General features: G+C 41.4%; 1 non-coding gene across 1 annotated transcript; it reads left to right on the forward strand.

Annotated features, from left to right (window-relative positions):
* Positions 1–11,163: 11,163 nt before the first annotated feature.
* trnaw-cca (transfer RNA tryptophan (anticodon CCA)) lies at positions 11,164–11,235 on the forward strand. The gene has a single exon. It is a non-coding gene; the product is annotated as a tRNA-Trp (tRNA).
* The last annotated feature ends 493 nt before the right edge of the window (positions 11,236–11,728 follow it).

Below are 11,728 nucleotides of genomic sequence, written 5' to 3' on the forward strand. Positions count from 1 at the left end.
TCTTGGAATCTATGAAAGATACTTACGTTCAGTGTAAGTTGGCTCTTCTTTTGGTCTTGCAATTTTCAAAGGTAAAGGGGGAGGTCTTCTTAGGTGTTCAGGATCATCATCCTCCTCAGATAGTGATGATGATGATGACTCTCTGAGCTGTCTTGGTCTATACATTTACAAAAATTAGCACTTTCTTCACATACAAGTATTTGATATACAGACAATATCTAATTTAATTTAAATCAAAGAAATGGGTTCAACTTTTACATTCTCTAACTGGATTCTTCTGCATTTCAACATCTGCATTTAAGTCTGACGTGATGCATGCTTTGTCCCACTTGGACTGGATAGTTTGAATGGAGTCTGTGAACAACATATCATTATAAGCCTATACCAGAGCAAAAAAAAAAAAAACCCTAGCATTTAACAAAATTACTGTCTCTGCCATCATCTTCTCAAGCATCACCTCTGACAAAAAGGCTTTTTACAATGACTGGATACACAATTCCACTGAGGTGCTGTTTACAGATATTTCGATATCTATAAAAATTGAACTTTATGCGGTTGAGTTTTAGCATTGAGATGTAACAGTCTTTTGGATGCTTTATTACCTGATTCATACAGTACACGAGCGCGGAACTGCCTCCACCCTTTTGCTGGGTCTGGCATGACCCTCTTCTGAACTGCTCTTAGGATCTGAAATTGGTCCTTATATGGCGGCCACCATGCCAGGCCACCTGAAAACCATTCCTTGGCCACCGGGCCGGTTTGGTTGTCGTCCTCAAACACAACAATCAAGTACATGCTGCACCTACTAGGAAACAGGACAGTAAAATGGTGGTAGTCCATTCACGGACATATCGCTAGTGTGTATACATGTTGCATCATACTTTGCTAATTCTTAGATGGCATATATTTGCCTATTGTTTCTTTTTACTGTGAGGGTTATTACACTGCAGGCCATCTCATGCTACACTGTTTCATGGAATTACTGACAAACAGTACACGCAGACACACAATCCTCTAACCTAAATGGCCATGGACACATACATAGTGTACGCACTCACAGACCTCTAACTTAAATGGCCATTCACATATACAGTACACGCACACACAGGCCTCTAACTTAAACGGCCATGGACACAGAGACAGTAAACACACAGGCCTCTAACTTAGGCTACATCCACACGACAATGGCAATGAGATTTTTTTTTTTTAAATATAGCGTCCACATGGGCAACGGATCAGTTAAATTTCGGGTCCATATGGCAACGCAACGCTTGCTGAAAACGATGCAATACACATGCCACACCTCTAGGTGCACTGTAAGACGGTCCCATCAGAGACACCAGAACAATAGAAGAAGAAGTTGACGCATGCACATAAACCCCTTCTTCTGTAGCATTAGCCACATTAGCTTCCGCAGTGTTTGGACTAAAGACTCTGCCCTAAGGGCTATTCTCTCTCTCTCTCTCTCTCTCTCTCTCTCTCTCACTTGGCACCATTACACAATAAATATTCACAGTGAAAATATTTTGTAAGCGTGTTTCATGAACCAAGTTATAGGATTTGTTGACAACTCGCATCGAGTTCGTTACACTTCTACCCGGCGTAAAGCACTGACAGTCATGTGGTTGTGACATCATCATAAACAAATCCATTCTACTCATCCAGACGACTTCGGAACGGTGCCGTTGCCATATTTTTCCACTCTGGGACCCGTTCTCAAAAGATTTCGTTTTGGGGCACCCAAAACGCCGGTGCCGTGTGGACGCCAGGCCGAAATGATAAACAATTTTATCAGATTCACCTGAATCCGTTGCCGTGTGGACAGGGCCTTAAACAGCCATTGACACATACACAGTGCACACACACACACAGACACACACAGGAAGTCATCCTCCAATTCACAAACATCAACAGGAATGTCAGGGACATCTTCTGCCATTTCTTCATCCTCAGCAATGCTGCTAGAAGCCAATCTACAATGAATGGATGCCAGTTGCTGATTAACACATGCCTTGGATTTTCGCTTCAGTGTCCAGTATGAGGGTGAACCTGCCATACTAGATAGATAAGCAAGACAAAGAAAACAAAAAAGCACAAGCTCATCAATTGTATTTTAACAGTGATGAGGAAAATACCAATAATGGATAAAGGCCTTTCATGAGCCAGTTGGATATAGAGGGGATTAGAGATGACCAATTATTATTTGGCCCCATATTTTTGCCTTTGTCTAACTAATTTCATGAATTTGCTCATAACTAAAACAAATCACTATGCACATTAGTTTACAGAAATGATAGTAAGACTTACAGGGTTACTGGCTATACAGTGCAGATGATCAGCCAGTATGTGTTGTTTGCTCTGACTGTACCTGCCCCAAAGGCTACGATCAGACAAAATACAGGTGTAATAAGTATGAAGTAGGCCTGTGTCCTGTTCCTTACAATGAGAAGTACAATATGCTGAAAATTTAGTGTCACCTGCATATATTGTTACACTTTAGGCCTCTGCAGGCAAAAGCCTACCATTTACAAGTGTTTGTCACTATATGGCACCATATTAACCATAAGGTACACTGTTGGTTTATGATGTATTGTTTTGGGATGGCGTGTGAATGTTATGAAATAAGTTTTTATCGAGTTATTTATCAAAAATACTCTGAATTTCATGAAAAAAAAATCCAAATTCAAGATGGACACCACCCTGTGAGATCACAATATGCAAATCCCAACATAAACTTTGGGTCATCCTCAATATTTTTCTCATTTACAGTTTACTCTATCTGTTATCACTTTCAAGGCACAGCCTTTTGAAATTTAGATGCCAACACTCAACATTTTTTTGAAATACCTGCCACCTAAAGGGTTAAGACTCACCAAAAACCCTGTCTCAAGCCTGCAATGATTTTGGTAACTGTGACCCAGCTGTAATTGCACTTAAGCCTTCAGAGTTATTGTATTCCTCACAAGCAGCCGTGGTTGAAACGGTCCCAGACAGGTGCTACATTTAGTCCTGTTACAATTGACACATCCATTATGGTAAAGAGTCCCTTCTACATTCGTCATTTTAAAAATCACATTATTTAAAATTACCTTGTTTCCCTGGACAATCAGGTCAATGCTTGTGGTACGATACACTGTTTAGGGACAAAAAAGGAAAGTTATGAGAATAAAGAAAACATCACTTTACATTAAATATAAGAAACATCTTGGGAGACAATGCTGCTGTACATACAGACAGAAGTAGTTTTATATTTAAGTTATTGCTTTTTGGAAATTGGCACAAACCTTCTGATTGAATTATGCTTTAATTGTTGTCATTACTAGCAGTATCTGAAAAACTAGGGCAAATAGTAGGTAGTTTAGGGACTAGGGCTGAACGATCTATCGTTTTCGACCGAAAATCGCGATCTCAGACAACACGATTTTGGGATCGTCAAAGCTGCAGTTTTTCTCAGTACTCCTAAACTGACCCATGTTTTGTTTCGTCAATAATTTCACACATGTAAGTTCTGTGTATTGCCCCAGCATGGTGTAAAAACACTCTGTGTCAGCTACCAATCAAGAAGCTGCATGCTGCACGTGGACAGGTCACGTGTTATCCACTCCAATCAGTGTAGCTGGTCATTCAATTTCAGACATGGCTGAAGCGGGAGCTGAAGCGGAGTCAGGGGATTTGATCCCAAAGAAAAACAGCACGTCGGCCATACTTCCCCACTGACCACACAGGAGAGAATATTGCCATGGGGCTGAAAGAGTGTTTGTCAAGCTGGGGTCTAAAAGAAGAGGCCCAGACGTGCATAACAACAGACAACGCTACAAATATGATAAAAGCAATGGAACTTAACCAATGGACCAGACTGCAGTGTTTCGGACACAGACTGCATCTTGCAATTGGTAAGTACAGGAACCTGTGTTTGTGCGAGTGTGTATGTTTGTAATTAAGAGTGCGTATTATCTTCGCAGCGTCCCTCTAGTCTCTGCTATATTACTCTGCCCTCTCTGTCCCTTAAGGTCAGTTTACCGGTAACAATCATAATTCGTTTGCCTGAAGTAGGTCTTGACTTTGTTTCGGAACACTGAAATACAGTTTGGGAGGGGAAAAAACGAAACGCTGACAAGTTTGCTGTCAAGCTGTCATTAGCTGACAAACTGTTAGCACAAGGCTACTTTAACAATACAAACACCATAGAAAGGCTGTCTATCGCCATTAGCAGCTTTATATTCAATATTTTTGCATTAATTCCACACAAGTTTATTGCAAAATGCTTCAAGAACACAGGTTTTCAATATACAAAATGTGTAACTCGTGGATCATCTGCATTTTAAGACGGGCTGTGAGAAGACTAGAAAAATTAACCCTTTCATGGGTAAACTTTGAAGTCTCCCAACACTGCTTTTGTTTAACTGTGGAACGCCTGGGGCAGAGAGATTGCAATGGCATTTTTTTTAATGTTTGACATCTTTTGTTGATGGGGAAAATGCAGGGTCATTTGTACGTTTTTTTATTATTATGTTTTATTTTTACTACCATTACATTTCATTTCCTCTTGCCACTTTGTGTGAAAAAGAAGCACAGGCTTCTGAGTACAGGGGTTGAATTTCTGTAACTGCTGCTGATGTTGTTAATGTTCATAAGCTAGCTCCCTTGAGCCATTCTTGCACTACTTTTAAGGTAAGACTTTTTTGCTCTACTTTGTTATTTATTATAATTTATAATGCTTATGTACATTCTTTTACAAAAGTGCAATATTTTGATGCTGCTGAGCCATTGATCAACCTTTTTTTATGTCTGATATGTTGTAGATGGGAAAAGTAAAAGAAGCAAAAGTTTACTTAAGAAAGATGGCTCTCTTTTTATTTTTATTTTAAGTTATTATAACTTGTTCCTCAGGCACTCAATGTTAATAAACAGGCCTACATTTGAAATCTGTTGACCTCAGTTTTCATTCTTGCATTAGCTTTATGGAATTCATTGTATTAATTAATTTGCACTGAAACTCGATTTAAAGAAAAAAAAATCGTGGTTGAAATCGAAATCGCAATATCTGCCAGAAAAATTGCAATTCAATTTTTTCTTAAAATCGTTCAGCCCTATTAGGGACAAAAAGGTTTAGGGACAAAAAAGGCAAAGTCATTACTAGCAGTATCTGAAAAAGTAAATATTTATTGGTGCATTTATACCATGGCACATTTCACCCTCCACAGATAACAGCATCCTGTCATATAATATTACCATATTGCATAACATGAAACGACAATAAAATCAAACATTGTTCAATCGACCAATTTGGGCATGCGCACACACGTTTGAAAGTAGACTAAAGCCCACTGCACACTACGTCCGGTAATACGGCTGCGGGAACTAAGGGAAATCATTCATTGTCTATAGAGATCCGCAATCTGTGTGTGATTTGGGTCAGAACAGATAGAACGGTGTGGAAGAAATTCCGCATCCAAGGCTCTCCGAATGAGTTAAAAAAGAAATTGAACTCCTCTGAAAAATCCTGCATGGTAGAGTGGTGTTGCTATGGTGATGATAAACAAATGTCATGTTTCCCACCGAAGGTAACAATGCAGTTAAGAAATATAACATATTTTAAATGTTATAAACTATACAACGTGGCGATAATTTCCAAACGTGATCCATATTAATAATACAAACAAAAACATGTACAAAAGAAATACATCATTACTGGTATGATGAAAACAAGTCACTACCAAACACAGCGGTAATTTCTACACATGAGCAGTATTAATAACACACACGAATAAAGTGAAACAAAGTGTTGTTAGTATGAAAATACATAAGTTTGGTAATCTACTCTGCCTGCCATGCTTCAATCCGGCCACAGACCATGGAGCAACCTGATCTGACTAGACTTCCCGCCTTGTGGTGGATACCTTAGCTATCAACAAACTTAAGGCACGTTTACAAACGTTTCCCAACAGAAAATAGCTGACTACTGCATTAAGTTGCAGTGTAAAAGTATAAAGTACTGATTTACTATCAATGTCATGTTAACCGACTGCTTATGGGAATAAGCTTATGGGAATAAGACGGAAATTAGCTAGATAGCTAACTGAACTAGCCATAGACTGTATTGTATACAGTCGTTGGAACTAGCCCTTTAACGAGGCCGGGCAAACATTAGCGTTTTAACGTATTGCACACCAGCTCATAACTACCAGCATACTACTACATTTCTAAGTTTATTAATGCTACCTCCTTTCATTTAACACCAAAGTGATAAAACACCAAAGTGACTTATGTACCTGAAAAAAAAAATGGTTGGCTGAGTACGCTGCTCTCACTCAGTCAAATGCACTGAAGGCTGCTGGCTGCCAACCGCTTACTGTAAGACCCGAAGAAGATCTCGCACATGCGTGCTGACACACAGTGGTAGAGAAGATGCATGGGGTATTCCAAGTTTAGAGGATGCGCACACGTTTAGGAATATGTTCTCTCGTTGTCGATTAGGGACCGGGAACATATGTAAATAAATAGGTTAGTCATTTGATACCCATGCAAAGATAATAACATGTTTACGTTATATAGTGAAAGTCCCCAAGATGCATGAGCATATTTCTGTGAATTGCGTTCCAAAGTGTCTAGAGTTCGTTCTGATGCCAGTAGCAGCAGGCAGGCAATGCACAGCACTAATAAATGGTTAAGCTATTTTGCCACAGAAGACAGCAGGTGTCTGCACAGTTATTTGAAATAAAAGTGCCCCCATTGAGATAGTCGGTATGTAAAAAATAACATCAGATGGCGCATTTTTGTTAAACGGGAAACGGGAAGAATTTTTATGCAATATGACATTATACTTTAGTGTTGGGGGAACTACAATAGACAGCGCATTCTTGGAAATGCCCCGGGGCCAATCAAAAACTGATGTAGATGGGATTCAGGGATGAACACAAAAATTAAAAAAAGTATAATCTTCGCCCCATAGCCGATGTCATGATCTAATTATAGCTGATCTGAGGCCAACACTAGCCCGATGAATGTGTAGGGTACTTCTCGATTTTGGGCCAATCAAAAGCTGACGTAGATGGGAGCAGGGGTGAAAAAAACTGGCTCCGCTCTCTGGCCGATCATTATACGATCAAATTATTTAAGAGTATTCCTATACAATCTTAGGCCAACATTGGCCCGATGCATGCGTGTTGTTGGGGAAGCTGAGTAAGCCAGAAGTCAATCCTGGAATCTTCTGCTCTGTCATTAGACTTCTTGTCCCATCATGACACCTGGCAAAAAAAGGACTGATAAAAGTGAGAGCCTATGAAATGAGGATTTCACTCAAGGTTGCATGACTTGCAACTAGGGTGACACAACAAAGACGCATTCTCATACCAGAAGTTGAACCCATCCCACCTGAGTGAAAATCAGGAATCCTGACCACTCGACCATATGGGACAGCCTTAAAGTTTAAAGGCCACCTTTACACCCAGGAGAACCCAGGAGTTTTCCAGAAAAGTAACTGTCAATTTTTATTTTATTTAGTTGTGTGGCTCGCAGTTAGAACTTTGTTGTGGTTAGTAAATGTATTATCCAGAACATTGCATGGGATAAAGGAGAGCCATGCCATCCAAACTTAGAATCTTCTCATCCATAATAAGACATGATATATCTTGCTCCACTCAGCTGATTTCTCCATGGAAAAGTTCACATTCATGCACAGGTTTGATTTTTATTCGAGTTTAAAACAACTTTACACTGTCCCATTTCTAAGGGGCTGCAGGAGTGATATCATGACCAAAAGCATGCAGGACTGAGTGGAGATTAGATTAGATTAGATTAGATTAGATTAGATAGAACTTGGCGGCACGGTGGTGTAGTGGTTAGCGCTGTCGCCTCACAGCAAGAAGGTCCTGGGTTCGAGCCCCGGGGTCGGCGAGGGCCTTTCTGTGTGGAGTTTGCATGTTCTCCCCGTGTCCGCGTGGGTTTCCTCCGGGTGCTCCGGTTTCCCCCACAGTCCAAAGACATGCAGGTTAGGTTAACTGGTGACTCTAAATTGACCGTAGGTGTGAATGTGAGTGTGAATGGTTGTCTGTGTCTATGTGTCAGCCCTGTGATGACCTGGCGACTTGTCCAGGGTGTACCCCGCCTTTCGCCCGTAGTCAGCTGGGATAGGCTCCAGCTTGCCTGCGACCCTGTAGAAGGATAAAGCGGCTAGAGATAATGAGATGAGATGAGATAGAACTTTATTGATCCCTTTGGGAGGGTTCCCTTAGGGAAATTAAGATTCCAGCAGCATTATTACAGGATAAAGAGAGAATAGAAAATAGAGAAAAAACTTCTAGATAAATTAAATTAAATTAAATTAAATTAAGTATTTACACATACAAATATAAAAAGAATAAGATATGCACATTATATTGCACATTGTCCAGTATTGTTTATTGTTAGGCTAGGCTACTGCTCCTTCCCATCCTCTGTCCTCCTGTTACCCCTCCTCCCCCCCAGAGAGGAGTTGTACAGTCTGATGGTGTGAGGGACAAAGGAGTTTTTAAGTCTGTTTGTCCTGCCCTTGGGAAGGAGCATTCTGTCACTGAACAGGCTCCTCTGGTTGCTGATGATGGTGTGCAGAGGGTGACTGGCATCGTCCATGATGTTCAATAGTTTGTCCATAGTCCAATGCCACCATCACCAGAGAGTCCAGCTTCATGCAGACCACAGAGCCAGCGTGCCTGATCAGTTTGTCCAGCCTGGATGTGTCCTTCTTGGATGTGCTGCCCCCCAGCACACCACAGTGTAAAACAGGACACTGGCGACCACGGACTGATAGAACATCCACAGGAGTTTCCTGCAGATGTTAAAGGACTGCAGCCTCCTAAGGAAGTATAGCCTGCTCTGTCCTTTCCTGTGTAAGTGATTGGTGTTGCAAGTCCAGTCCAGCTTGCTGTCCAGCCACAGCTCGAGGTACTTGTAGGAATCCACAGCCTCCACCTCAACTCCCTTGATCAGAACTGGGCGTGACCTTGGTCTGGACCTCCCAAAGTCAATGACCAGCTCCTTGGTCTTCAAGGTGTTGAGCTGCAGATGGTTCCTGTTGCACCACACAGCAAAGTCCCTCTCACACACACACACATACATATCATACAGATGTTATCTGTAAGAACATTTTCCCTCTCTCAAAGGGTTGCTGGTCATAGCCCATGGTCAGACTGTGAGCAGAAGCTTCAAGCTTTGTCAGAGTTAGCTTTCAGAACACAGGTTTCAGTGGCCTTGTTGAAAAATGTCCTCACTTCAGAAAATGGTATAGGTAACTCAAAGAATGTTGAACCTTGGTCCTATCTACTGAGCTTCAAAGGTGAGCTGTATTTGAACCATAAGGCATGTATTTTTTTTTAGAACATGAAGAATTTTGACCATCAGGTCACTTGGAAAATGTTACCAGCAGGACTTCAGTTCAAAAGGTTCTTGCCAACAAGTTATCATGTTGTCTCTGTATATCTCAGCGCTCTGTCACCTTTTCCAAATGATTGCCCATCATCTGGCACAAATATTGATAAAAAAGTACTTGTTTAACCTGCAAAATGATATAGTTAACTCAAAGAATGTTGAACCTTAGTCCTATCAACTGAGCTGTGCAGGCTGTAAGGTGAGCTGTCCTGAACCATAGGACATATTTTCTTTCCGAACATGAAGAAGATTGACCATCAGGTCACTTGGAAAAGGTTACAATCATGAGTCTGCTTTATAACAGTCATTCTAAAGTCTTATCTTGGTTCAAGGAACCCTTTCTTGTCATGGTATTGGACTCCTTTAACAAGCAACACCATTTTCAACCATACTTGTCTTTTGGGAATAAGGAGACAAATTGACTGAAAAGCAAGTCTGTTCCTCTGACAAAGACAGAATTCATCATTGGACCATCAGATTAAAACACTGATGCGCTCCTGACTGAGCTTTCCAGGCTCCGCTTTTCTGTTTCTGTAAGAGTCAAAGCATGTCAGGACTTTGGACACACATTTTCAACAGGTTCCTCTGATTCAATTAATGCCCTGCTCATACCATCTGGTGTTTGTCACATTCAAAAATGTTGTAATATACCTTTCCTTTGAACCCTCAAAACAGGGCACCCTCAAAAACCAACTTTTCCACTGATTGCCCATCATGTGACACAAATGGTGACAATAAGGATTCATATAAAATGTGAAGTTAACTGAAAGTTAGTTGACACCTTGGGCTTGTCACATTGGATGATGAGTGCTTAAGTTGAGCAAAAGTTGTCCACAGAATATACTCAGGTGGTGTTTACATTAGACCGTATCAGCGGATCAACAGATTAACGTTTTTAAAACGATTCGCGTGCACACAGCAATGCCAATACACGATTCGCGTGCACACAGCAACGCCAATACCCGGATATGCTAATCACATGACTAATTAGACGGCACGTCACATGATCCCACTGCATATCGGGCATGCGCAAGTCACTCACCACTTGCAAGTGGAAGGATGGCAAGCGAACACCTTCTCCAGCAGATAAACACACCTGGCTGTGATGTTCATGTTCTCACTGAGTTTAAGCGCCTGAAGGAGGTAAATAAGTTGAAATGTGTAAATAAACCTCAGTGCAGCTCAGCGCTTCCTCCTGCGCTCCAAATCACTCCACTCTGAACAGCGAGTGCCCTCTGGAGGGTGTGCACTCTGGCCCTGCGCAGCTCACAGAGCGCGCGAGTGAAGCGCACGAGCAGTGATTCGGGACTGAGCCGCTGTGTGTGTGATCCCAACACCAGCGAATCAGGAAGATGGATGTCACAGTGACGTTGTCCAATGATGACATCAGCTAGAGCTCAGCACTGCGTTTCCTCATATCTCAATGTTTACACAGCACCGGATCAGATACGAACTGGGTTGAATACGTGGGCCCTGGCGGATTCAAGTTGTTCCGCCTGTGGAGTCATTTCCCGGCATTTTAATGTGAACGGACAGTGCATCCGCGACGAAAACGAGACGGATACGGTCTAATGTAAACACCACCTCACACACTGAAGTGAGAACTACTATATGATCTTGGAAAGATCCCTGAATATATTGAGAAGGGTAATCCAGACAGGTTATGCTTTCATATTGAGCTCATCCTCTGAAAAAGCTTGAGTTCAGAGCGATGCCAACTTTGTACCTTGCTGGTATGGGCCATTCTATATCAACTTAGACCTCATGGTGCAATGGTAGCGCATCTGACTCCAGATCAGAAGGTTGCGTGTTCAAATCACGTTGAGGTCAGACGCCAAGATAAGGCTTTTGGCTTTTTGCACAGTCTAATGCAGAAATTTTCAGAATCACTTTTATTGCCAGGTGTGTGGACACACACGAGGAATTTGACTACGGTTTCACTTAGCTCTCATAGTACAAAACAGATAAAAAAGCGTATACACAAAACAAACAAACAAAAAAAATGGAGCAATAGGTGCATAGTGCAAAGTAATCCAAGTAACTCAAGTGTGAAATAGATAAATATAAAGTATACACTGTGCACAGAATGATGGTATGAGTGTGCAGCTATTTTGCAAGTGATCTTACTGATAGATGAATCTGGATTTTAGCTGTTCATCACAGAGACAGCCTGAGGGAAAAAACTATTCTTGTGTCTGGTTGTTTTTGCATACAGTGATCTATATCGTCTCCCTGAGGCGAGAAGATTAAACTGATTGTGCCCAGGGTGTGATGGGTCCGCAGAGATGTTACCTGCCTGTTGGGGCAGGTAACATCTGCCCCA

This window comes from Neoarius graeffei, chromosome 19, assembly GCF_027579695.1.
Source record: "Neoarius graeffei isolate fNeoGra1 chromosome 19, fNeoGra1.pri, whole genome shotgun sequence".
Classification (NCBI taxonomy): Eukaryota; Metazoa; Chordata; class Actinopteri; order Siluriformes; family Ariidae; genus Neoarius; species Neoarius graeffei.